We start from the raw sequence: 23180 nt of genomic DNA on the forward strand, positions 1-23180 counted from the left end.
CTGAAAAATGAACAGGAACTTAACACAAATTAATTGACAAACGGCAAATTTCTTTTTCCACCCGCTTGGGGCGGGGTTCAGTTCACAGGAAAGGATATCTTCACTTACTTTTGTAAGTTATGTTTTAGACAAAAACTGCAGTCCACAGCAATTAAAGGGAAAAGGTGGGGAATCACAAGGATGATGTGGGGGAAAACATCAATTCATGTTTGAACGCTTGAGCTTACGTTTACAACTAAATGTTTGATCTCAGAGGAAGAAGACCAGTAAAATAATGGATTGTTGGATCAGCTGATAGAAGCAGGCCGGTGTTCTCGCCGTATGGGAGTTTCCTGCTCGATTTCATCAGCTTGCGTTTGCTCTCAGCCGGAGAGTGAAAGCCAAGGCCAACATTCCAGATGGAAACTTATAACAGATGATCTCTCTTTTCCTATCAGGATTCACTCCATGAAAACAGGACAGTGAGCAAACTGCACTTAGAACATATAAATCCCAAACTGGTCAACCCAGAACTCCGCAGAGAAAAACAGAATCTTTATGTATATTTTACTAAAAAAAAAATAAAGACTCGCTGACTGAATTTCCTGTGGTGGGCCTGTGCTGTGAGAGTGAGCATTTACAAACACCAGACCTTGGTGATATTTGCATAATGCTGTTGTGATGTCTCATACTGGGGGGCCCATATGCAGTCTTCAAGGACAGTACATGGAGTAACCCCAGCCTGACGTTTAACTTCAGATTATTCTCCTATAATAATAATCTTTATTGTCACAAGTAGGCTTACAGTAACACTACAATGAAGTTATTGTGAAAAGCCCCTAGTCGCCACGTTCCGGCGCCTGTTCGGCTACACAGGAGGGAGAATTCAGAATGTCCAATTCACCTAACAAGCACGTCTTTCGGGACTTGTGGGACGAAACCGGAGCACCCGGAGGAAACCCACGCAGACACGGGGAGAACGTGCAGACTCCGCACAGACAGTGACCCAAGCCGGGAATCGAACCTGGGACCCTGGAGCTGTGAAGCAACAGTGCTAACCACTGTGCTGCCGTGCCGTCCCTTTGTACAACTACCATGTTCCTAAATTGTAATCCGTGGAGGTAAGAGTTACTGAGATCTCACCAACCTTGGTTGTACAAACAGTCAAGCGAGCATGTGATACCAAACACTTGCCAAGTCTCCTCAAAAAAAAAGTGCCCAGTTTCTTAAACAAAATTGCGAAAAAACTGTCATAAATCGTTATGGCGTTATACTAAATGTTAATCGACAGTTTGGGGTTTGCCAGTGGAGTAAGCAATGAGCCACTCCAGTCTTTGCAAAGCGCTGTGAAGTATTTAAAGAATGGGATATTCAAAGCAAGTCTTGCACTATCCAAACACTATCCATCTGAAGATTACAGCCGTGAAGCAGTTCAAAAATAGCACCTCAACCATCCCCCAGAGCATCTGTGTGGAATCGTCAGCCCGCTTGCATTGCGTACCACAGAGGTGCCGTCAAGAAACGTTTTTCTCATGGAAACTTTGTCCTTCAACAGCTAGGTTTGCTCAGACCCTGGAATTTTACTCAGCAGTAAATCCGGATGATTATGGCCAGCAGAGATGGAGGAATGTTTAGGTTAGTGAGGGAGAAATGAAGCAGCCCTGGGCCACGCAGCCAATTCTAAACATACTTGTAGTCACGGCCGTCCAGTTTATAAAATGTCACTTCGCTCAAATGGCCGACCGTTTAGCTTCAGATGCTGAAGCGACCACTTTCTCCAATCACTGCTTTCCACAAACTATTGGCTCTTTTTTTTAATATGTATAATGGTCTCATGACAGTGCTCACTTAAAAGAGTACATGTAATCAAATTAGCTGATCTTGTGGTATTTTGTTGTTGAGTAAATTACAATATTTTGACTCTCGAAGTGTGTGCTGCTTAAAAAAAAGGAGTTGCAGGTTTCTTGCATTGCTTCAGAGTGTGTGTGTGTGTGTGGGGGTGTGGGGGTGTGGGGGGTGTGTGTGGGGGGGGGGGGGTGGTGTGTGGTGAGGAGGAATGATGTTACAAATGCCTGGCTTCACAGCTGTAAGAAATATCCCAAGGTAATCATAGAGAAGAAACACTATTCTGCCCATCTTAATCAATCCATCCAGTCAATCCCTCAATCCAATCCAACCGTAAATCTATACTCCCCCAACATCGCACAACATCGCACAGGTTCCTGCGCCCAGTGCTCCATCTAGGAATTAATTCCAAGTGTTGATCACCCTTCACCCTTCAAGATAAGAGGCTCCAACTTTGCAAATTTAAAAATAAATCTGACTTGCAGACAGGCCACCACTGTTTCTGTGAGGGGGGAGCCCCTCTTCAGGGCCTGTGGCTGTTTCTGTACCCAGGCAGGTAGGGAGGGTATCTCAAGGTGGCAGGATACTGGACTGTGCCCCCCCCCCCTGCCCCGCCTCTGGCTCTTGCCAGCAGGAGGCTGCCTCCGGCCTGTCTTCAATGTGATGGAATCCTCTCCACTTGCCTAGATGAGTGCAGCTCCGAAAACACTCAAAAACCTAACACATTCCAGGACAAAGCAGCCCTGCTTGATTGGCACCCTGATGCACGATCAATTGCACAAAGTCTAAAGTTGGGTACAACTGTGGCTTTCTTACAGTCAGATGCGTGGCCTCCTGCTGCAGCTGGCGAAATGGCAGGACACTGGAGGTCATGCATATTTATACAGTTCTCCGTGGGCGGAGCCAGCCGGCAGGAGCTACCGGCGAACCTGTAGTGCAGGTCCTACCTTACATCTCCTATTACAGTGGTTCACCACACACCCCATCCACAAACATTCATTCCCACCACCACCGACGCACAGTGGCAGCCGTGTGTACCATCTACAAGATGCACTGCAGGAATAAACGAGGTTGTCCCACGACAGCACCCTCCAAACCCACGGCCACTACCATCTAGAAGGACAAGGGTGGCAGATACCTGGGAACCCCACCACCTGGGCGTTCTCCTTCAAGTCACTCACCATCCCGACTTAGAACATATCCTTCAGAACCACTGGGGCAAAATCCTGAAGCTCCCTCTCTAACAGCACTACGGGTGTACCTACACCGCATGGATTGCAACGGTTCAACATGGAAGCTCACCATCGCCTTCTCAAGAGCAATTACGGATGGACAATAAATGCTGGTCCCGCCAGCAAAGCCCACAACCTGTGAATTAATAAAAAATCTGGTCCCCACGGGCTGCAGAAATCCAGAGGCCAAGCAAAACAATCCCAGTCCGCCTCCATCAATTGGCCACAGTAGGCTTTTAATGAAGCTGATTGGCCACCTATCCTGTCCGGGGCAGGTTGCCCAGCCATGTCCCCATTATCCAGCTCCGCAAAACTGGCCCAAAGGCCGGTTAGCCTTGAGGAACTGGCCCGCAGGCTGGCAGGGCTATTATCAGCTCCCGTTCACATCCATTCCCATCCCGGGCGTCAGGCCTGGAAATTCAGCCCCTCGTTCCCGGTTGCTGAAACACAAATCTCAGAAATGCAAGCAAGTGGCCGAAGTTTGATTGAGTGGTGGGTCTCATCTAATTGAGATCAGAAAATTGCACTGCTTAAAATCCAGAATGATCTAGTCCACTAACTTAATTTTTTTCCCAGTAGATACTTCACTCTGCAACAGAACTATGCATCCAGCATTGTTTCGGTTTTCAAACTGGTACAAGCACAGCTTGAACCTGAAGCTCCCCATTCCTGCACAAAATCACGCTCGCTGATTTTTATATGCAAAGACCACCATGGATTTATGGCCCCATGGCGATTAGTCAGCTGGAGGTAGGTCCAAACTACTCAGGAGCTCCAGCGATCAGGGCAAAGAGTGGCATTTTAGCTTTCTTTTCGAATCTGTAAGCACAAAACAGAAAGGGGCCACTCAGCCCAACAGTCTTGTGCTGGCTCAGGAAAGCAAAATACTGCAGATGCTGGAAAGCTGAAGACAAAACCCAGGAAACACACAGCAGGCCAAGCGGATTCCGCGCAGAGGGAAACGGAGTTAAATAATAATCTTTATTAGTGTCACAAGTGGGCTTACGTTAACACTTCAATGTAGTTACTGTGAAAATTCCCTAGTTGCCACACTCCGGCACCTGTTCGGGTACAGAGAAGGAGAATTCAGAATGTCCGATTCGCCTAATCAAGCATGTTTTTAGGGTCTTGTGGGAGGAAACCGGAGCACCCGGAGGAAACCCACGCAGACATGGGGAGAACGTGCAGACTCCGCACAGACAGTGACCCAAGCTGGGAATCGAACCTGGGACCCTGGCGCTGTGAAGCAACAGTGCCCTACTGCAACTTTTCAACTCAATGACGTCTCATCAACATTAGTAGGTACGTGAGATTTAAGGGTTCAGAGCAAGTACAGCAACAATAGCAGTTGATTGGGGGTAGGTGCAGTGGCAGGATGGGGTGGGGATAGCAGAAGAGATTAAATTAAAACATTTGCCAAGGAAAGTTGGGGATATTTATACAGGGCGATGCTGCAAGTACAACGAGGGTGGTAATGAGGTAAGAAAGAAAGAAATAAAGACTGAATCCAGCAGAATAGCAGAGGGGCGGGAATCATGGGAGATCCGACAAAAAGGGAATGCCTCTTGGTCTGGGAATGTGGGAAAAGGTGGATAGAGCTCGGGGGCCAACACCAGTGTTTCCACATGATCTCTGTTCCACCTTATAGCCTTTCATTTGAAACATGCCAAATGTTTCTATTCATCGCTCCCTCATATACTTGTGTAGGTTCTCCTCAAACACATCTATGTTATTCGTCTCAACCCCTCCATTTAGTTGCAAGTTCCACATTCTCATCATATAATGTCGAGAAATTACATTTTTACACATTGAGTCATTTTCTTCAATTACGCCAGCGACCTCTCTTTCGGCCCTCAATGCCAATGTTCAGAACCGACCTCCGTGTTGTGTAGCTGCAGACTTGTTGCCGACAGATACTTCTGTTTTGTTAAGTCAATCATATGGCCACAAAGCAACTTGTGATTACATGTTGACAGGTCATGGTAATTAATCACTAAGTTGGTCAAATGTTGCTTTTAGCAGGCAGTAGCAACTCAGACTTTACATTTCTAATGTTGAGAAACTCTGGAACCTGTCTCAAGATTGGCTCGATACACACACAAACTGAAACATTCATTTCCATCTGGCCATTAGCTAGGCTCACAACACAAAACAAAGGCTCTTGACTATAAGGCCCTGGTTGATCACTCAAAAATCATGCAGCTGGATTTTATGCCCCCCCCCCCCCCCCCCACCCCCTCCTCACATGTGTTTAAGGAGGGGTGGGGGAAGGTAGAAGATGTCAGGTGGCTAGCCCTTAACCGCCTCACCACCCACATCCACCCGATCCACAAGATACCGGGCTTTGGGGGAGGGGGGGGGGGGGGGGGGCGGTTGGATAAGGCGCACTAGACTACCCATCTTTAAGCATTAAAGTGAATGTAGTTTAAAGCACTGCGGCATATTGTAGACCATGGCTGTTTCAGCTGGGCACCCAGCCACTTTTCCCTCACTAATCTATAACCCTGATTCTTCTTATTAAATTCATTCTAACCACCTTCCACAGCAATGAACAGCCCTACAATTCATCAGTCTCATTCAGGATCAGCAAAAAAATGAAGAAAAGCATAAGGGCAAAGGCACATTCATAACAACTTACATCATTGATCACACACCTTTATCATTGCCGGACATCCCCGGGTACTTTACAACTTACATTGATCACGCACCTTTATCATTGCCGGACTTCCCCAGGTACTTTACAACTTTCATTGATCACGCACCTTTATCAATGCCGGACTTCCCCAGGTACTTTACAACTTACATTGATCACGCACCTTTATCATTGCCAGACTTCCCCAGGTACTTTACAACTTACATTGATCACCTTTATCATTGCCGGACTTCCCCAGGTACTTTACAACTTACATTGATCACGCACCTTTATCAATGCCGGACTTCCCCAGGTACTTTACAACTTTCATTGATCACACACCTTTATCAATGCCAGACTTCCCCGGGTACTTTACAACTTACATTGATCACACACCTTTATCATTGCCGGACTTCCCCAGGTACTTTACAACTTACATTGATCACCTTTATCATTGCCGGACTTCCCCAGGTACTTTACAACTTACATTGATCACGCACCTTTATCAATGCCGGACTTCCCCAGGTACTTTACAACTTACATTGATCACCTTTATCATTGCCGGACTTCCCCAGGTACTTTACAACTTACATGGATCACTCACCTTTATCAATGCCAGACTTCCCCAGGTACTTTACAACTTACATTGATCACCTTTATCAATGCCGGACTTCCCCAGGTACTTTACAACTTACATTGATCACCTTTATCAATGCCGGACTTCCCCAGGTACTTTACAACTTACATTGATCACGCACCTTTATCAATGCCGGACTTCCCCAGGTACTTTACAACTTACATTGATCACGCACCTTTATCAATGCCGGACTTCCCCGGGTACTTTACAACTTACATTGATCACGCACCTTTATCACTGCCGGACTACCCCAGGTACTTTACAACTTACATTGATCACGCACCTTGATCAATGCCGGACTTCCCCAGGTACTTTACAACTTACATTGATCACGCACCTTTATCACTGCCGGACTACCCCAGGTACTTTACAACTTACATTGATCACGCACCTTGATCAATGCCGGACTTCCCCAGGTACTTTACAACTTACATTGATCACGCACCTTTATCATTGCCGGACCTCCCCAGGTACTTTACAACTTACATTGATCACGCACCTTTATCAATGCCGGACTTCCCCGGGTACTTTACAACTTACTACTTGGAACTATGATGTTGTTGCCATTACAGAGACCTGGTTGAGGGAAGGGCAGGATTGGCAGCTAAACGTTCCAGGATTTAGATGTTTCAGGCGGGATAGAGGGGGATGTAAAAGGGGAGGCGGAGTTGCGCTACTTGTTCGGGAGAATATCACAGCTATACTGCGAGAGGACACCTCAGAGGGCAGTGAGGCGATATGGGTAGAGATCAGGAATAAGAAGGGTGCAGTCACAATGTTGGGGGTATACTACAGGCCTCCCAACAGCCAGCGGGAGATAGAGGAGCAGATAGGTAGACAGATTTTGGAAAAGAGTAAAAACAACAGGGTTGTGGTGATGGGAGACTTCAACTTCCCCAATATTGACTGGGACTCACTTAGTGCCAGGGGCTTAGACGGGGCGGAGTTTGTAAGGAGCATCCAGGAGGGCTTCTTAAAACAATATGTAAACAGTCCAACTAGGGAAGGGGCAGTACTGGACGTGGTATTGGGGAATGAGCCCGGCCAGGTGGTAGATGTTTCAGTAGGGGAGCATTTCGGTAACAGTGACCACAATTCAGTAAGTTTTAAAGTACTGGTGGACAAGGATAAGAGTGGTCCGATGATGAATGTGCTAAATTGGGGGAAGGCTAATTATAACAATATTAGGCGGGAACTGAAGAACATAGATTGGGGGCGGATGTTTGAGGGCAAATCAACATCTGACATGTGGGAGGCTTTCAAGTGTCAGTTGAAAGGAATACAGGACAGGCATGTTCCTGTGAGGAAGAAAGATAAATACGGCAATTTTCAGGAACCTTGGATGACGAGTGATATTGTAGGCCTCGTCAAAAAGAAAAAGGAGGCATTTGTCAGGGCTAAAAGGCTGGGAACAGACGAAGCCTGTGTGGCATATAAGGAAAGTAGGAAGGAACTTAAGCAAGGAGTCAGGAGGGCTAGAAGGGGTCATGAAAAGTCATTGGCAAATAGGGTTAAGGAAAATCCCAAGGCTTTTTACACGTACATAAAAAGCAAGAGGGTAGCCAGGGAAAGGGTTGGCCCACTGAAGGATAGGCAAGGGAATCTATGTGTGGAGCCAGAGGAAATGGGCGAGGTACTAAATGAATACTTTGCATCAGTATTCAACAAAGAGAAGGAATTGGTAGATGTTGAGTCTGGAGAAGGGGGTGTAGATAGCCTGGGTCACATTGTGATCCAAAAAGACGAGGTGTTGGGTGTCTTAAAAAATATTAAGGTAGATAAGTCCCCAGGGCCTGATGGGATCTACCCCAGAATACTGAAGGAGGCTGGAGAGGAAATTGCTGAGGCCTTGACAGAAATCTTTGGATCCTCGTTGTCTTCAGGGGATGTCCCGGAGGACTGGAGAATAGCCAATGTTGTTCCTCTGTTTAAGAAGGGTAGCAAGGATAATCCCGGGAACTACAGGCCGGTGAGCCTTACTTCAGTGGTAGGGAAATTACTGGAGAGAATTCTTCGAGACAGGATCTACTCCCATTTGGAAGCAAATGGACGTATTAGTGAGAGGCAGCACGGTTTTGTGAACGGGAGGTCGTGTCTCACTAACTTGATAGAGTTTTTCGAGGAGGTCACTAAGATGATTGATGCAGGTAGGGCAGTGGATGTTGTCTATATGGACTTCAGTAAGGCCTTTGACAAGGTCCCTCATGGTAGACTAGTACAAAAGTTGAAGTCACACGGGATCAGGGGTGAACTGGCAAGGTGGATACAGAACTGGCTAGGCCATAGAAGGCAGAGGGTAGCAATGGAGGGATGCTTTTCTAATTGGAGGGCTGTGACCAGTGGTGTTCCACAGGGATCAGTGCTGGGACCTTTGCTCTTTGTAGTATATATAAATGATTTGGAGGAAAATGTAACTGGTCTGATTAGTAAGTTTGCAGACGACACAAAGGTTGGTGGAATTGCGGATAGCGATGAGGACTGTCTGAGGATACAGCAGGATTTAGATTGTCTGGAGACTTGGGCGGAGAGATGGCAGATGGAGTTTAATCCGGACAAATGTGAGGTAATGCATTTTGGAAGGGCTAATGCAGGTAGGGAATATACAGTGAATGGTAGAACCCTCAAGAGTATTGAAAGTCAAAGAGATCTAGGAGTACAGGTCCACAGGTCATTGAAAGGGGCAACACAGGTGGAGAAGGTAGTCAAGAAGGCATACGGCATGCTTGCCTTCATTGGCCTGGGCATTGAGTATAAGAATTGGCAAGTCATGTTGCAGCTGTATAGAACCTTAGTTAGGCCACACTTGGAGTATAGTGTTCAATTCTGGTCGCCACACTACCAGAAGGATGTGGAGGCTTTAGAGAGGGTGCAGAAGAGATTTACCAGAATGTTGCCTGGTATGGAGGGCATAAGCTATGAGGAGCGATTGAATAAACTCGGTTTGTTCTCACTGGAACGAAGGAGGTTGAGGGGCGACCTGATAGAGGTATACAAAATTATGAGGGGCATAGACAGAGTGGATAGTCAGAGGCTTTTCCCCAGGGTAGAGGGGTCAATTACTAGGGGGCATAGGTTTAAGGTGAGAGGGGCAAGGTTTAGAGTAGATGTACGAGGCAAGTTTTTTACGCAGAGGGTAGTGGGTGCCTGGAACTCACTACCGGAGGAGGTAGTGGAAGCAGGGACGATAGGGACATTTAAGGGGCATCTTGACAAATATATGAATAGGATGGGAATAGAAGGATACGGACCCAGGAAGTGTAGAAGATTGTAGTTTAGTCGGGCAGTATGGTCGGCACGGGCTTGGAGGGCCGAAGGGCCTGTTCCTGTGCTGTACATTTCTTTGTTCTTTGTTCTTTGTTCTTTGATCACACACCTTTATCATTGCCGGACTTCCCCAGGTACTTTACAACTTACATTGATCACGCACCTTTATCAATGCCGGACTTCCCCAGGTACTTTACAACTTACATTGATCACGCACCTTTATCATTGCCGGACTTCCCCGGGTACTTTACAACTTACATGGGTCACGCACCTTTATCAATGCCGGACTTCCCCAGGTACTTTACAAATTACATGGATCACGCACCTTTATCAATGCCGGACTTCCCCAGGTACTTTACAACTTACATTGATCACGCACCTTTATCATTGCCGGACTTCCCCGGGTACTTTACAACTTACATTGATCACGCACCTTTATCAATGCCGGACTTCCCCAGGTACTTTACAACTTACATGGATCACCTTTATCAATGCCGGACTTCCCCAGGTACTTTGCAACTTACATTGATCACGCACCTTTATCATTGCCGGACTTCCCCAGGTACTTTACAACTTACATTGATCACGCACCTTTATCACTGCCGGACTTCCCCGAGGTACTTTACAACTTACATTGATCACGCACCTTTATCATTGCCGGACTTCCCCGGGTACTTTACAACTTACATTGATCACGCACCTTTATCACTGCCGGACTTCCCCGAGGTACTTTACAACTTACATTGATCACGCACCTTTATCATTGCCGGACTTCCCCAGGTACTTTACAACTTACATTGATCACGCACCTTTATCATTGCCGGACTTCCCCGGGTACTTTACAACTTACATGGATCACGCACCTTTATCATTGCCGGACATCCCCGGGTACTTTACAACTTACATTGATCACGCACCTTTATCATTTCCGGACTTCCCCAGATACTTTACAACTTACATGGATCACGCACCTTTATCAATGCCGGACTTCCCCAGGTAATTTACAACTTACATTGATCACGCACCTTTATCATTGCCGGACATCCCCGGGTACTTTACAACTTACATTGATCACGCACCTTTATCATTTCCGGACTTCCCCAGGTACTTTACAACTTACATTGATCACACACCTTTATCATTGCCGGACATCCCCGGGTACTTTACAACTTACATTGATCACGCACCTTTATCATTTCCGGACTTCCCCAGGTACTTTACAACTTACATTGATCATGCACCTTTATCATTTCCGGACTTCCCCAGGTACTTTACAACTTACATTGATCATGCACCTTTATCATTTCCGGACTTCCCCAGGTACTTTACAACTTACATTGATCACGCACCTTTATCATTGCCGGACTTCCCCAGGTACTTTACAACTTACATTGATCATGCACCTTTATCATTTCCGGACTTCCCCAGGTACTTTACAACTTACATTGATCACGCACCTTTATCATTGCCGGACTTCCCCAGATACTTTACAACTTACATTGAGCATGCACCTTTATCAATGCCGGACTTCCCCGGGTACTTTACAACTTACATTGATCACACACCTTTATCACTGCCGGACTTCCCCAGGTACTTTACAACTTACATTGATCACGCACCTTTATCATTGCCGGACTTCCCCAGGTACTTTACAACTTACATTGATCACGCACCTTTATCATTTCCGGACTTCCCCAGGTACTTTACAACTTACATTGATCACGCACCTTTATCATTGCCGGACTTCCCCGGGTACTTTACAACTTACATTGATCACACACCTTTATCATTGCCGGACTTCCCCAGGTACTTTACAACTTACATTGATCACTCACCTTTATCACGGCCGGACTTCCCCAGGTACTTTACAACTTACATTGATCACGCACCTTTATCACTGCCGGAATTCCCCAGGTACTTTACAACTTACATTGATCACTCACCTTTATCACGGCCGGACTTCCCCAGGTACTTTACAACTTACATGGATCACGCACCTTTATCATTGCCGGACTTCCCCAGGTGCTTTACAACTTACATGGATCACACACCTTTATCATTGCCGGACTACCCCAGGTATTTTACAACTTTCATGGATCACTCAACTTTATCAATGCCGGACTTCCCCAGGTACTTTACAACTTTCATGGATCACTCAACTTTATCAATGCCGGACTTCCCCAGGTACTTTACAACTTACATGGATCACTCACCTTTATCATTGCCGGACATCCCCAGGTACTTTACAACTTACATTGATCACACACCTTTATCATTGCCAGACTACCCCAGGTACTTTACAACTTACATGGATCACTCACCTTTATCAATGCCGGACTTCCCCAGGTACTTTACAACTTACATGGATCACACACCTTTATCATTGCCGGACTACCCCAGGTACTTTACAACTTACATTGATCACCTTTATCATTGCCGGACTTCCCCAGGTACTTTACAACTTACATTGATCACACACCTTTATCAATGCCGGACTTCCCCAGGTACTTTACAACTTACATTGATCACGCACCTTTATCAATGCCGGACTTCCCCAGGTACTTTACAACTTACATTGATCACACACCTTTATCAATGCCGGACTTCCCCAGGTACTTTACAACTTACATTGATCACGCACCTTTATCAATGCCGGACTTCCCCAGGTACTTTACAACTTACATGGATCACACACCTTTATCATTGCCGGACTTCCCCAGGTACTTTACAACTTACATTGATCACCTTTATCAATGCCGGACTTCCCCAGGTACTTTACAACTTACATGGATCACACACCTTTATCATTGGCGGACTTCCCCAGGTACTTTACAACTTACATGGATCACACACCTTTATCATTGCCGGACTTCCCCAGGTACTTTACAACTTACATTGATCACGCACCTTTATCAATGCCGGACTTCCCCGGGTATTTTACAACTTACATTGATCACGCACCTTTATCACTGCCGGACTACCCCAGGTACATTACAACTTACATTGATAACGCACCTTTATCATTGCCGGACTTCCCCAGGTACTTTACAACTTACATTGATCACGCACCTTTATCACTGCCGGACTACCCCAGGTACTTTACAACTTACATTGAGCACGCACCTTTATCATTGCCGGACTTCCCCAGGTACTTTACAACTTACATGGATCACTCACCTTTATCAATGCCGGACTACCCCAGGTACTTTACAAATTACATTGATCACGCACCTTTATCATTGCTGGACTTCCCCAGGTACTTTACAACTTACATTGATCACGCACCTTTATCATTGCCGGACTTCCCCAGGTACTTTACAACTTACATTGAGCACCTTTATCATTGCCGGACTTCCCCAGGTACTTTACAACTTACATTGATCACGCACCTTTATCATTGCCGGACTTCCCCAGGTACTTTACAACTTACATGGATCACACACCTTTATCAATGCCGGACTTCCCCAGGTACTTTACAACTTACATTGATCACACACCTTTATCATTGCCGGACTTCCCCAGGTACTTTACAACTTACATTGATCACACACCTTTATCATTGCCGGACTTCCCCAGGTACTTTACAACTTACATTGATCACACACCTTTATCAATGCCGGACTTCCCCGGGTACTTTACAACTTACATTGATCACGCACCTTTATCAATGCCGGACTTCCCCAGGTACTTTACAACTTACATTGATCACCTTTATCAATGCCGGACTTCCCCAGGTACTTTGCAACTTACATTGATCACGCACCTTTATCAATGCCGGACTTCCCCAGGTACTTTACAACTTACATAGATCACCTTTATCAATGCCGGACTTCCCCAGGTACTTTGCAACTTACATTGATCACGCACCTTTATCAATGCCGGACTTCCCCAGGTACTTTACAACTTACATTGATCACCTTTATCAATGCCGGACTTCCCCGGGTACTTTACAACTTACATTGATCACGCACCTTTATCAATGCCGGACTTCCCCAGGTACTTTACAACTTACATTGATCACCTTTATCAATGCCGGACTTCCCCAGGTACTTTGCAACTTACATTGATCACGCACCTTTATCATTGCCGGACTTCCCCAGGTACTTTACAACTTACATTGATCACGCACCTTTATCAATGCCGGACTTCCCCAGGTACTTTACAACTTACATTGATCACGCACCTTTATCAATGCCGGACTTCCCCAGGTACTTTACAAATTACATGGATCACGCACCTTTATCATTGCCGGACTTCCCCAGGTACTTTACAACTTACATTGATCACACACCTTTATCATTGCCGGACTTCCCCAGGTACTTTACAACTTACATTGATCACGCACCTTTATCAATGCCGGACTTCCCCAGGTACTTTACAACTTACATTGATCACACACCTTTATCATTGCCGGACTTCCCCGGGTACTTTACAACTTACATTGATCACGCACCTTTATCAATGCCGGACTTCCCCAGGTACTTTACAACTTACATTGATCACACACCTTTATCAATGCCGGACTTCCCCAGGTACTTTACAACTTACATTGATCACACACCTTTATCATTGCCGGACTTCCCCAGGTACTTTACAACTTACATTGATCACGCACCTTTATCAATGCCGGACTTCCCCAGGTACTTTACAACTTACATTGATCACACACCTTTATCAATGCCGGACTTCCCCAGGTACTTTACAACTTACATTGAGCACGCACCTTTATCAATGCCGGACTTCCCCGGGTACTTTACAACTTACATTGATCACACACCTTTATCAATGCCGGACTTCCCCAGGTACTTTACAACTTACATTGATCACACACCTTTATCATTGCCGGACTTCCCCAGGTACTTTACAACTTACATTGATCACACACCTTTATCATTGCCGGACTTCCCCGGGTACTTTACAACTTACATGGATCACACACCTTTATCATTGCCGGACTTCCCCAGGTACTTTGCAACTTACATTGATCACACACCTTTATCATTGCCGGACATCCCCGGGTACTTTACAACTTACATTGATCACGCACCTTTATCATTGCCGGACTTCCCCAGGTACTTTACAACTTACATTGATCACCTTTATCAATGCCGGACTTCCCCAGGTACTTTACAACTTACATTGATCACGCACCTTTATCAATGCCGGACTTCCCCAGGTACTTTACAACTTACATTGATCACGCACCTTTATCAATGCCGGACTTCCCCAGGTACTTTACAACTTACATTGATCACGCACCTTTATCATTGCCGGACTACCCCAGGTACTTTACAACTTACATGGATCACTCACCTTTATCAATGTCGGACTTCCCCAGGTACTTTACAACTTACATTGATCACGCACCTTTATCATTGCCGGACTTCCCCAGGTACTTTACAACTTACATTGATCACGCACCTTTATCACTGCCGGACTTCCCCGGGTACTTTACAACTTACATTGATCACGCACCTTTATCATTGCCGGACTTCCCCAGGTACTTTACAACTTACATTGATCACGCACCTTTATCATTGCCGGACTACCCCAGGTACTTTACAACTTACATGGATCACTCACCTTTATCAATGCCGGACTTCCCCAGGCACTTTACAACTTACATTGATCACGCACCTTTATCACTGCCGGACTACCCCAGGTACTTTACAACTTACATTGATCACGCACCTTTATCAATGCCGGACTTCCCCAGGTACTTTACAACTTACATTGATCACGCACCTTTATCATTGCCGGACTTCCCCAGGTACTTTACAACTTACATTGAGCACGCACCTTTATCATTGCCGGACTTCCCCGAGGTACTTTACAAAAACATAATCAGTTCAAAATCTCCATTGATCCAAAGAAACAGGCATGATGAGGCTGATAATACCTGCCCAAAGGGCAATACCAGATTTACCTTAGTTGAATCGATCATGGTGACACAGTGGTTAGGGGCGGCACGGTGGCACTGGTTAGCACTGCTGCCTCACAGTGCCAGGGAGTTGGGTGTCTGTGAGGAGTCTGCACCTTCTCCCCGTGTCTGAGTGGGTATCCTCCGGGTGCTCCAGTTCCTTCCACAGTCCAAAGATGTGCAGGTTAGATGGATTGGCCATGATAAAATTGCCCCTTAGTTTCCAGAGATGTACAGGTTAGGTGGGGTTACGGGGATGGGGCTAGGTAGAGTGCTTTTCGGAGGGTCGGTGCAGACTTGATGGGCTGAATGGCCTCCTTCTGCACTGTAAGGATTCTATGGTTTTAGCCCTTCTGCCCTTATTGAAATCCATTTTGCCCAGCTGTGGCCAATGGCACAGGTTATCTGTTCATACATATCCACGTGAACGTTTTGCGAATCCATCATATTTCAAAACTGTATGGAAGAGGAAGGCAATCATTTTCTCAGGAGAGACAGGTGTTTACAGGCACCTTGCAATCTGTAAAATTACTCTCGTAAATAAACTGTACCTACTACAGTTATGAAGGTTTGTGGCGGTAAAGGAACAGACTAAATGAAATATATCTCCACCCCGGAGGAGACTGTACAGCGTGTGCTCTTTCAGATGGTCAAAGTACGGAGTTATTTTGAGTAATGTTACTCGACCTCTCCAGAAACATTTAAAACCCAAAGTTAGAATGTCATGACAGTGATGCAACACTGGTTTATGTTCTCCCTGCCCTACCTTTCTAAGTACCAAAGCTATGAATTTATTATAATTGTGAATGGATGAAACGGGAGTCGAAGGATATGGAAACAAGAGCAGGGAAATTAGGTGAGGGCTCCTGCAATTTGCCTTCTCTTTCGGCCTTTCCCGTGTTACTCGGTGCTGCCACAAAGCTGGCTGATTACCCCCTTCATATCAACCATTTTGGGATTTGGCGGGTGGTCTTACAGCGAGATGCCCTGTCCATTTACTCGGGCTGGACATTGGCACTGATACACTCTGGCGTATCTGCTAACAAGTTCAGGAGTGGGAACTGAACCTGGGACCTTATTGCTCAGGGGTAGGAGAGCTCCCTACCTCCCTATTAGGACCATTGCTTATGTGGAGGATAATAGCCAATATGGATTGTATGGGTTGAGTAGCATTTTACATGTTGTAATTTTGATGTAACTTTACACAATAGAAGCAACATGAGGTTTTTTTTTTCATTCTTTCATGGGAGGTGGGCCTCATTGGCAAGGCCAGAATTTGTTGTCCATCTCTAATTGCCTTGGAACTGAATGCTGGGCCATTTCAGAGGGGCAGCTAAAAGTCAACCACATTGCTGGAGTCCCATATAGGCCAGAGCAGGTAAGGGAGGCAGATTTCCTTCCCTAAAGGACATTAGTGAACCAGATGGCTTTCTACAACAATCGATGATAGTATCATGATCTAACCATTACTGAGGCTAGTTTTCAATTTCAAATTGTTTGAATTGAATTTAAATTCCACTGGCATCAATGGTGGGATTTGAAACCGTGTCCTCAGAGTATTAACCTGGGCCTCTGGATTACGAAACCAGTGACAATATCACTCCATCAGCATCTCTCCTTATTGCCCCACTGGAGAGTCCAAATTGCACATAATTTAAGTGTCGGCAATTCTGATTACCCCACCCCATTTTGTTTTGCCTCTTTCCGCGAGTTAGGCTCCCAATCATGTTTGGATTAACCCCCGCATCCGGAGAACTTAAAACACAGCAAACGCGTTGTAAACAGGGGAAGAAGAATAATTTTGAGAACACCAAATGTGAAGCAGCTTCCTTAAAAATTAATTCATGGGATGTGGGCTTGTGTGGCTGACCCAGCCTTCATTGCCCATCCCTAATTGCCCTTGAGACGGTGGTGGTGAGCTGCCTTCTTGAGCCGCTGCAGTCCATGTGGTAAAGATACACCCACGGTCGGAATGAGAACAGAAGAAATAGGAGCAGAAGTGGCCCCTCGATCCTGCTCTGCCAGTTAATGAGATCACAGTTGATCCTCCATCTCAGCTGCAATTTCCCACCTAATTCCCACGTCCCTTGATTCCCTTGGAGTCCAAACAATCTTAGCTTTGAATATAATCCTCGAGTACGGAGCACTCCATCGAACTTTACAGGCTTGGGCGTAAACCCAGGCCAGATTCATTTTGCAGCTTTGAAGATTCAAAAGGAGTGATTCAAAAATATCAAATGTGAACGTTCGGGTACAATGGGTTTTGTATTGTGGGCACGAGGTGGAACCTGATCATAATAATCAGTGAACAATTTGCGGTCCCAGTGCACTCCAATTCAATAGAAATGAAGATGAGGGCTGGCTTCTGAATACCAGCCAGCTGGCAACTTGGCAAATAAAACTAGTCAAAGAAATGCAACTTCCAGTCAGTCAGTGCAGTTAGCTGGCAATAATCAATGGTTTGGAGATTATTTCAGATTTAACCCTTCTCCATTTGTAATTGTAATCGTACGCTAGGTGGTAGAGGCATGCAATATTCTTAGAATGTACAGTGCAGAAGGAGGCCATTCAGCCCATCGAGTCCGCACCGGCTCTTGGAAAGAGCACCCCACCCATGGTCAACACCTCCACCCTATCCCCACAACCCAGCAACCCCACCCAACACTAAGGGCAATTTTGGACACTAAGGGCAATTTATCATGGCCAATTCACCTAACCTGCACATCTTTTGGACTGTGGGAGGAAACCGGAGCACCCGGAGGAATCCCACGCACACACGGGGAGGATGGGCAGACTCCGCACAGACAGTGACCCAAGCCGGAATCGAACCTGGGACCCTGGAGCTGTGAAGCAATTGTGCTATCCACAATGTTACCGTGCTGCCCCGGTATGAGACTGACAGCTAACAGGCGTCCTTATAGAAGTGTAAAGTCACTTATTGAAATGAAACGGTGCATACAAAACATGGAAGAAAAGGGCGAAGGAAAGATGATAAGGTCCAGTGATGCTCACTTTACCCGTGAAACCTTGTGCACCACCCTCGCCAGTCAATAGCAATGCTAACTCCTGGGAGAAGCCACAAGGAGAAAGGCTTGACACATGTTTTCTCCTGGTTTCTGCTCGTGGTAAAGCTGCACGGCCTTCTGGAGATGGATTGGCTGCTGCTAACTCACACTCTTACCATTTTGGAACTCCAATAACTGCGGTCAGGTGACTTCACAATTATTCGACTGGTAGTCAATGCAAAAGAAAGGGGCAGGATTTCCAGTGAAGCCAGGGGTGAAAGGCTTGAGCAGCCACGGTAACCAGTTGGGTGGTTTGCCGACGGATTGAATCATAGAATCCCTACAGTGCAAAAGGAGGCCATTCAGCCCATTGAATCTGCACCAACCCTCCGAAAGAGCACCCTACCTAGGCCCAATCCCCTGCCCACTCCCTGTAATCCCACCTAACCTTTAGACGCTAAAAGTCAATTTAGCGTGGCCAAGGGCAGCACGGTGGCACAGTGGTTAGCACTGCTACCTCATGGTGCCGAGGTCCTGGGTACTCTGCACATCTTTGGCTTGTGGGGGTGAGACCCACGCAGACACGGGGAGAATGTGCTATCTAACCACACTTAGTCTTATTTTCTGGGCCCTGAGGAGTTTCTCTCCGGGTTAGCCCAGACTTAGAGGGCACGATTTAACTAAATGGGACTAAATTTAACTGTAGCGGCAGATCGGAATGTCATTTTTAAAAAGCATCCCAATCTCCGAGGCCCCCAAAGCAAACCCCTCACCCCCGCCCCCCCAAGTCCCAACGCTCTATGGCAGCATCTAGGTGGCAGTGCCAAGGTGCCCGGATGGCAAGGGGTGAGCCAGAGTGCCTCCAATGGCCTGGGAGACCCCCCCGCCGCCCCACCACCCCCCCCCCGTGGTCATTTCGCTTGGTCCACGTTTGCGTACTAATTGGAGTCTCCTTGGAGAAGCCAATAGGGAGGCTGGGAGCTGCTTATATCTGGCGTCAGCATGGTTATAAATGCTGCGCAAGAAACAATGCTAATCAAAAAATCAAGTGGCACAACCCCAAACATTATTGGGGCCAACCTTGTGCTGAACGAACATAGTTCCGTTCAGCTGCCTTGTACTGGATCACCCGAACACAGCTCTCAGCCCGTCAAACTCAACTTCAGATCCCCTTCACTGAAACCCTGGTGCAGACTCAGCCATGTTCCATGTTAGAGGGAAAGCTTGCCTAAATTTCTTCATTAGGAGAGGAGTAGACAGACACGGCCAATAGGGTGAGGGTAAGTAACTAATGTCTGAGGAGGGTTGCGTGGAGCACAGGGTCGCCAACCCTCCAGGATTTGGCCTGGAGTCTCCAGGAATTGAGGATCCATTTCCAGGACACTGCTGTGTGCGACTCCGGAGAAAAATCATCGGGACATTCAAAAAAACCTGTCATTTGCTTTGAACATCTCTCTTTACCCGATGGAAGAAAATATTGAAACTGGGGAGAGGAAAGATTGGCCAACAGTCAAGGAACATCCAATTGGGTAACAAGTCTTTTTGCTTTACAATTGGTCTAGGCAGGCCGCGCATCACAAGGTTGGCCGACGAATGGCTGGAGCGTGCGGGCAAGTCATGTGATGAAACCTCCAGGAATACATTTAATCACAGTTGGCAACTCTGGTGAGCATAAATCCTGACCGAGGCCGAACGGCCTGTTTCTGTGCTGTAAATTTGATGTAATATTAGTTTGTCGCCACTCTTAAAGTTCAGGTTTATTATAGAGCAGGGCAAACTGATACTTGACAAAATAAAAACTGAACCCAAGAAAACCGACCCGGCTAAGTTTAGCACAGTTCGGACTTGAGCTCAATTAATATTCTCCACCCCCCGGGGGCTAATGGATTTTTCTTAGCGGGGCTGTGTATCCTGAGTTACCCTTGCAGTCTCAGGCTGAACAGTAACAGCAGCCACAGCACTGGAGAGCGTCTTATGTTACCTACTACACCGACTGACCAGAAATATAATAGGTACAAAATAAGCACCCGGATCAGACAGCCAGCTGGTCTGTGTAAGGAAAAACCATCTGTTAAACACTGATATAAATGAAGCTTTGAGGGGTGGGCCCTTTGTCCCAGCGCTCGGGGAGATGAGCGAGTTGAATTCTTGGAACCTGTCAGGAGTGGGATTTTAAGCGCTCCATTCCAGTGTTATCATGCTGTCTGCCATCTGTTCACCCCGCAGTAGATGCTGTGCAGGGGTGCAAAATTTTGAATTGTGGATATTTCTCTCAGGTTTTTGTCAAAGTTTTATTTTAAACAGAGCCAGATACATTAAAGTTTAACACAATGCCAGCCTTAGGATTCCACTGCGCTCCCCGTCTTGATTTTTTTTGTTTTGCGGCATTGAGGAAAGAAAGGCAAAGAGAGAAAAGAGCAAGATCCAGTGTTCCTGTTGCTAAACATTTGGACAAGTCCAAAATGCTTCTCCCATAATCCCTGCCCCACTTACACGAAGCAAGGTATCGTACACCCCCCCGTCTGCATCAATGGTGCTGAGGTGGAGATGGTTGACAATTTCAAATTCCGAGGTGCGCACATCACCTACAATCTGTCCTGGTCCACCCACGTCGACGCTATGACAGCGCCTTTACTTCCTCAGGAAACTAAGGAAATTCGCCACGTCCACATTGACTCGGAACAATTTTTACAGATGCACCATAGAAAGCATCCTATCTGACTGCATCACAGCCTGGTATGACAACTGCTCGGCCCAGGACCGCAAGAAACCTCAGAGAGTCGTGAACACCGCCCAGTCCATCACACAACCCCGCCTCCCATCCATTGACTCTGTCTACACCTTCCGCTGCCTTGGGAAAGCGAGCAGCATAATCAAAGACTCCTCCCTCCCAGGTTATTCACTCTTCCAACTTCTTCCATCGGGCAGGAGATACACAAGTCTGAGAACACGCACTAACAGATTTTAGAAACAGCTTCTTCCCTGCTGTTACCAGACTCCTGAATGTCCCTCTTATGGACTGAACTGATCTCTCCACCCGTATTTTCCACTGAGCAGCACTACACTCCGTGCTTCACCCGGTGTTTATGTATTTACATCGTGTATTTATCGTACGACCTATGTTTTCCAGGTATGGAACGATCCGTCTGGACTGTACGCAGAACACTGTACCTCAGTCACGTGACAATAAACCCAAACCTAAATTCAATCCAATCAAGTCCAAGGGGTGTCAACGGATCCCTCAACTGTTCAATGGATAATTGCCCCACCATTGTGTTAGCTTGTGGCTGCTGTTGAGAGTCCAGAATTCTGTTTCTTTCCCAAACACCTTTATTTTTCTTGAACACACTCTATACAAAACTCTATCATCACACCAAACAAATGCCACCTGCAACCCCTTTACATAACAGTGTCAATTATTGGATACTTAACATCAATGAGACATCTAATTGGAATGTCTCTTAACCCATGTTATGGGCCAGGGTTTAGAGAACCCCAAAGTGTATCATCAAGTTCACCTGACACACAACTTTTAATAGATTTCGGTTATGGGGAGCCCACTCTACAGGTGTGATGCAACAGAGATCTAAAGTACTTTTAAAACAAAACAATGTTTGTTCTATGAATCTAGTTAACATTTCATAAACACATAGTAAACATCTTAGCAACTATCAACTCAAATACTTCCCCAAAAGAATACAGCATTCTAAGTATTCCTTAATCTTTCCTAGCAACATCCATAAGACAAATATCCTCTTTAACAAAGATAGCAGGTTTTAAATTCTCTACTGAGAGCAGTTATCACTTTTAAATTAGCAAGTGATCTGAAGATATTCTTTACGTGCAGAGAGATCAAAATTACACCTTGTTTGGCTGGCTGCAGCTCCAACTCTGAAAACGGAACCAAACATACACTGTAGCTGCCAGCTCAAAAACGAAAGTGAAGCAGACAGACAGCTCAGCTCCACCCACACTCTGACATCACTGCAGCTATTTGATAAACACCCATTTTTTTAAAGGTACTCTCACATGACACCCATTCCCTAACACACTGGTGGCTGTGCCTTCAGTTGCCTTGTTCCAACCCTGCCGACATCTCTGCCTCTCTTTCCTTCATTAAACACTCCTTAAAACTACCTCCTTGATCATTTGCCCTAATATCTCCCTATGTGTCTCGGTGTCAATATTTATGTAATAGTTGCTCCTGCAAAGTGCCTTGGGGTGTATTATGACATTAAACGTGCTGCATAAAATATGTGTGTTGTTGTTGTAAATCAACCATCTGTGTGAGCCATTTTGACCAAGGAAGTCCCAGGTTTCCTGGCGACGACCAACCAAGGGGACTGACTCGCCTCATTAGAAGCAGACTTAATATGTGACCTGCCACCAGTCAGGCTCAGAGTAACTTGATTAGGTGTAAGATAGAAATAGTAACACCTATAAAATTACGCTTATGTGCAAGACCTGGGCCGTCATGGAAGAATAGAGGAAATTGGATAATATGTCATTCTTTAAAGATGTATCAATATGTTTTTACGACATATGCAAAAGGAAGATAAACAATCTCATTCACAAGAAAACAAAATAATTTGGTGTTGCTATGACAATATCTGCATAGTGATGATGTCGACCCAGTATAATAACTGGAACATGACACAAGCGCAGA

General features: G+C 46.0%; 1 protein-coding gene and 1 long non-coding RNA gene across 2 annotated transcripts in view; one reads left to right on the plus strand and one right to left on the minus strand.

The window, feature by feature from the left end:
* zcchc24 (zinc finger, CCHC domain containing 24) overlaps positions 1–23180 on the minus strand; it is a 243474-nt gene that overhangs the window by 117892 nt on the left and 102402 nt on the right. The gene's annotated exons all lie outside the window — the stretch shown is intronic.
* On the plus strand, positions 1148–22767 carry LOC140403542 (uncharacterized). The gene is made up of 3 exons (XR_011938345.1): positions 1148–1614; positions 20077–20179; positions 21645–22767. It is a non-coding gene; the product is annotated as an uncharacterized lncRNA (long non-coding RNA).

This window comes from Scyliorhinus torazame, chromosome 28 (genome assembly GCF_047496885.1).
Source record: "Scyliorhinus torazame isolate Kashiwa2021f chromosome 28, sScyTor2.1, whole genome shotgun sequence".
Classification (NCBI taxonomy): Eukaryota; Metazoa; Chordata; class Chondrichthyes; order Carcharhiniformes; family Scyliorhinidae; genus Scyliorhinus; species Scyliorhinus torazame.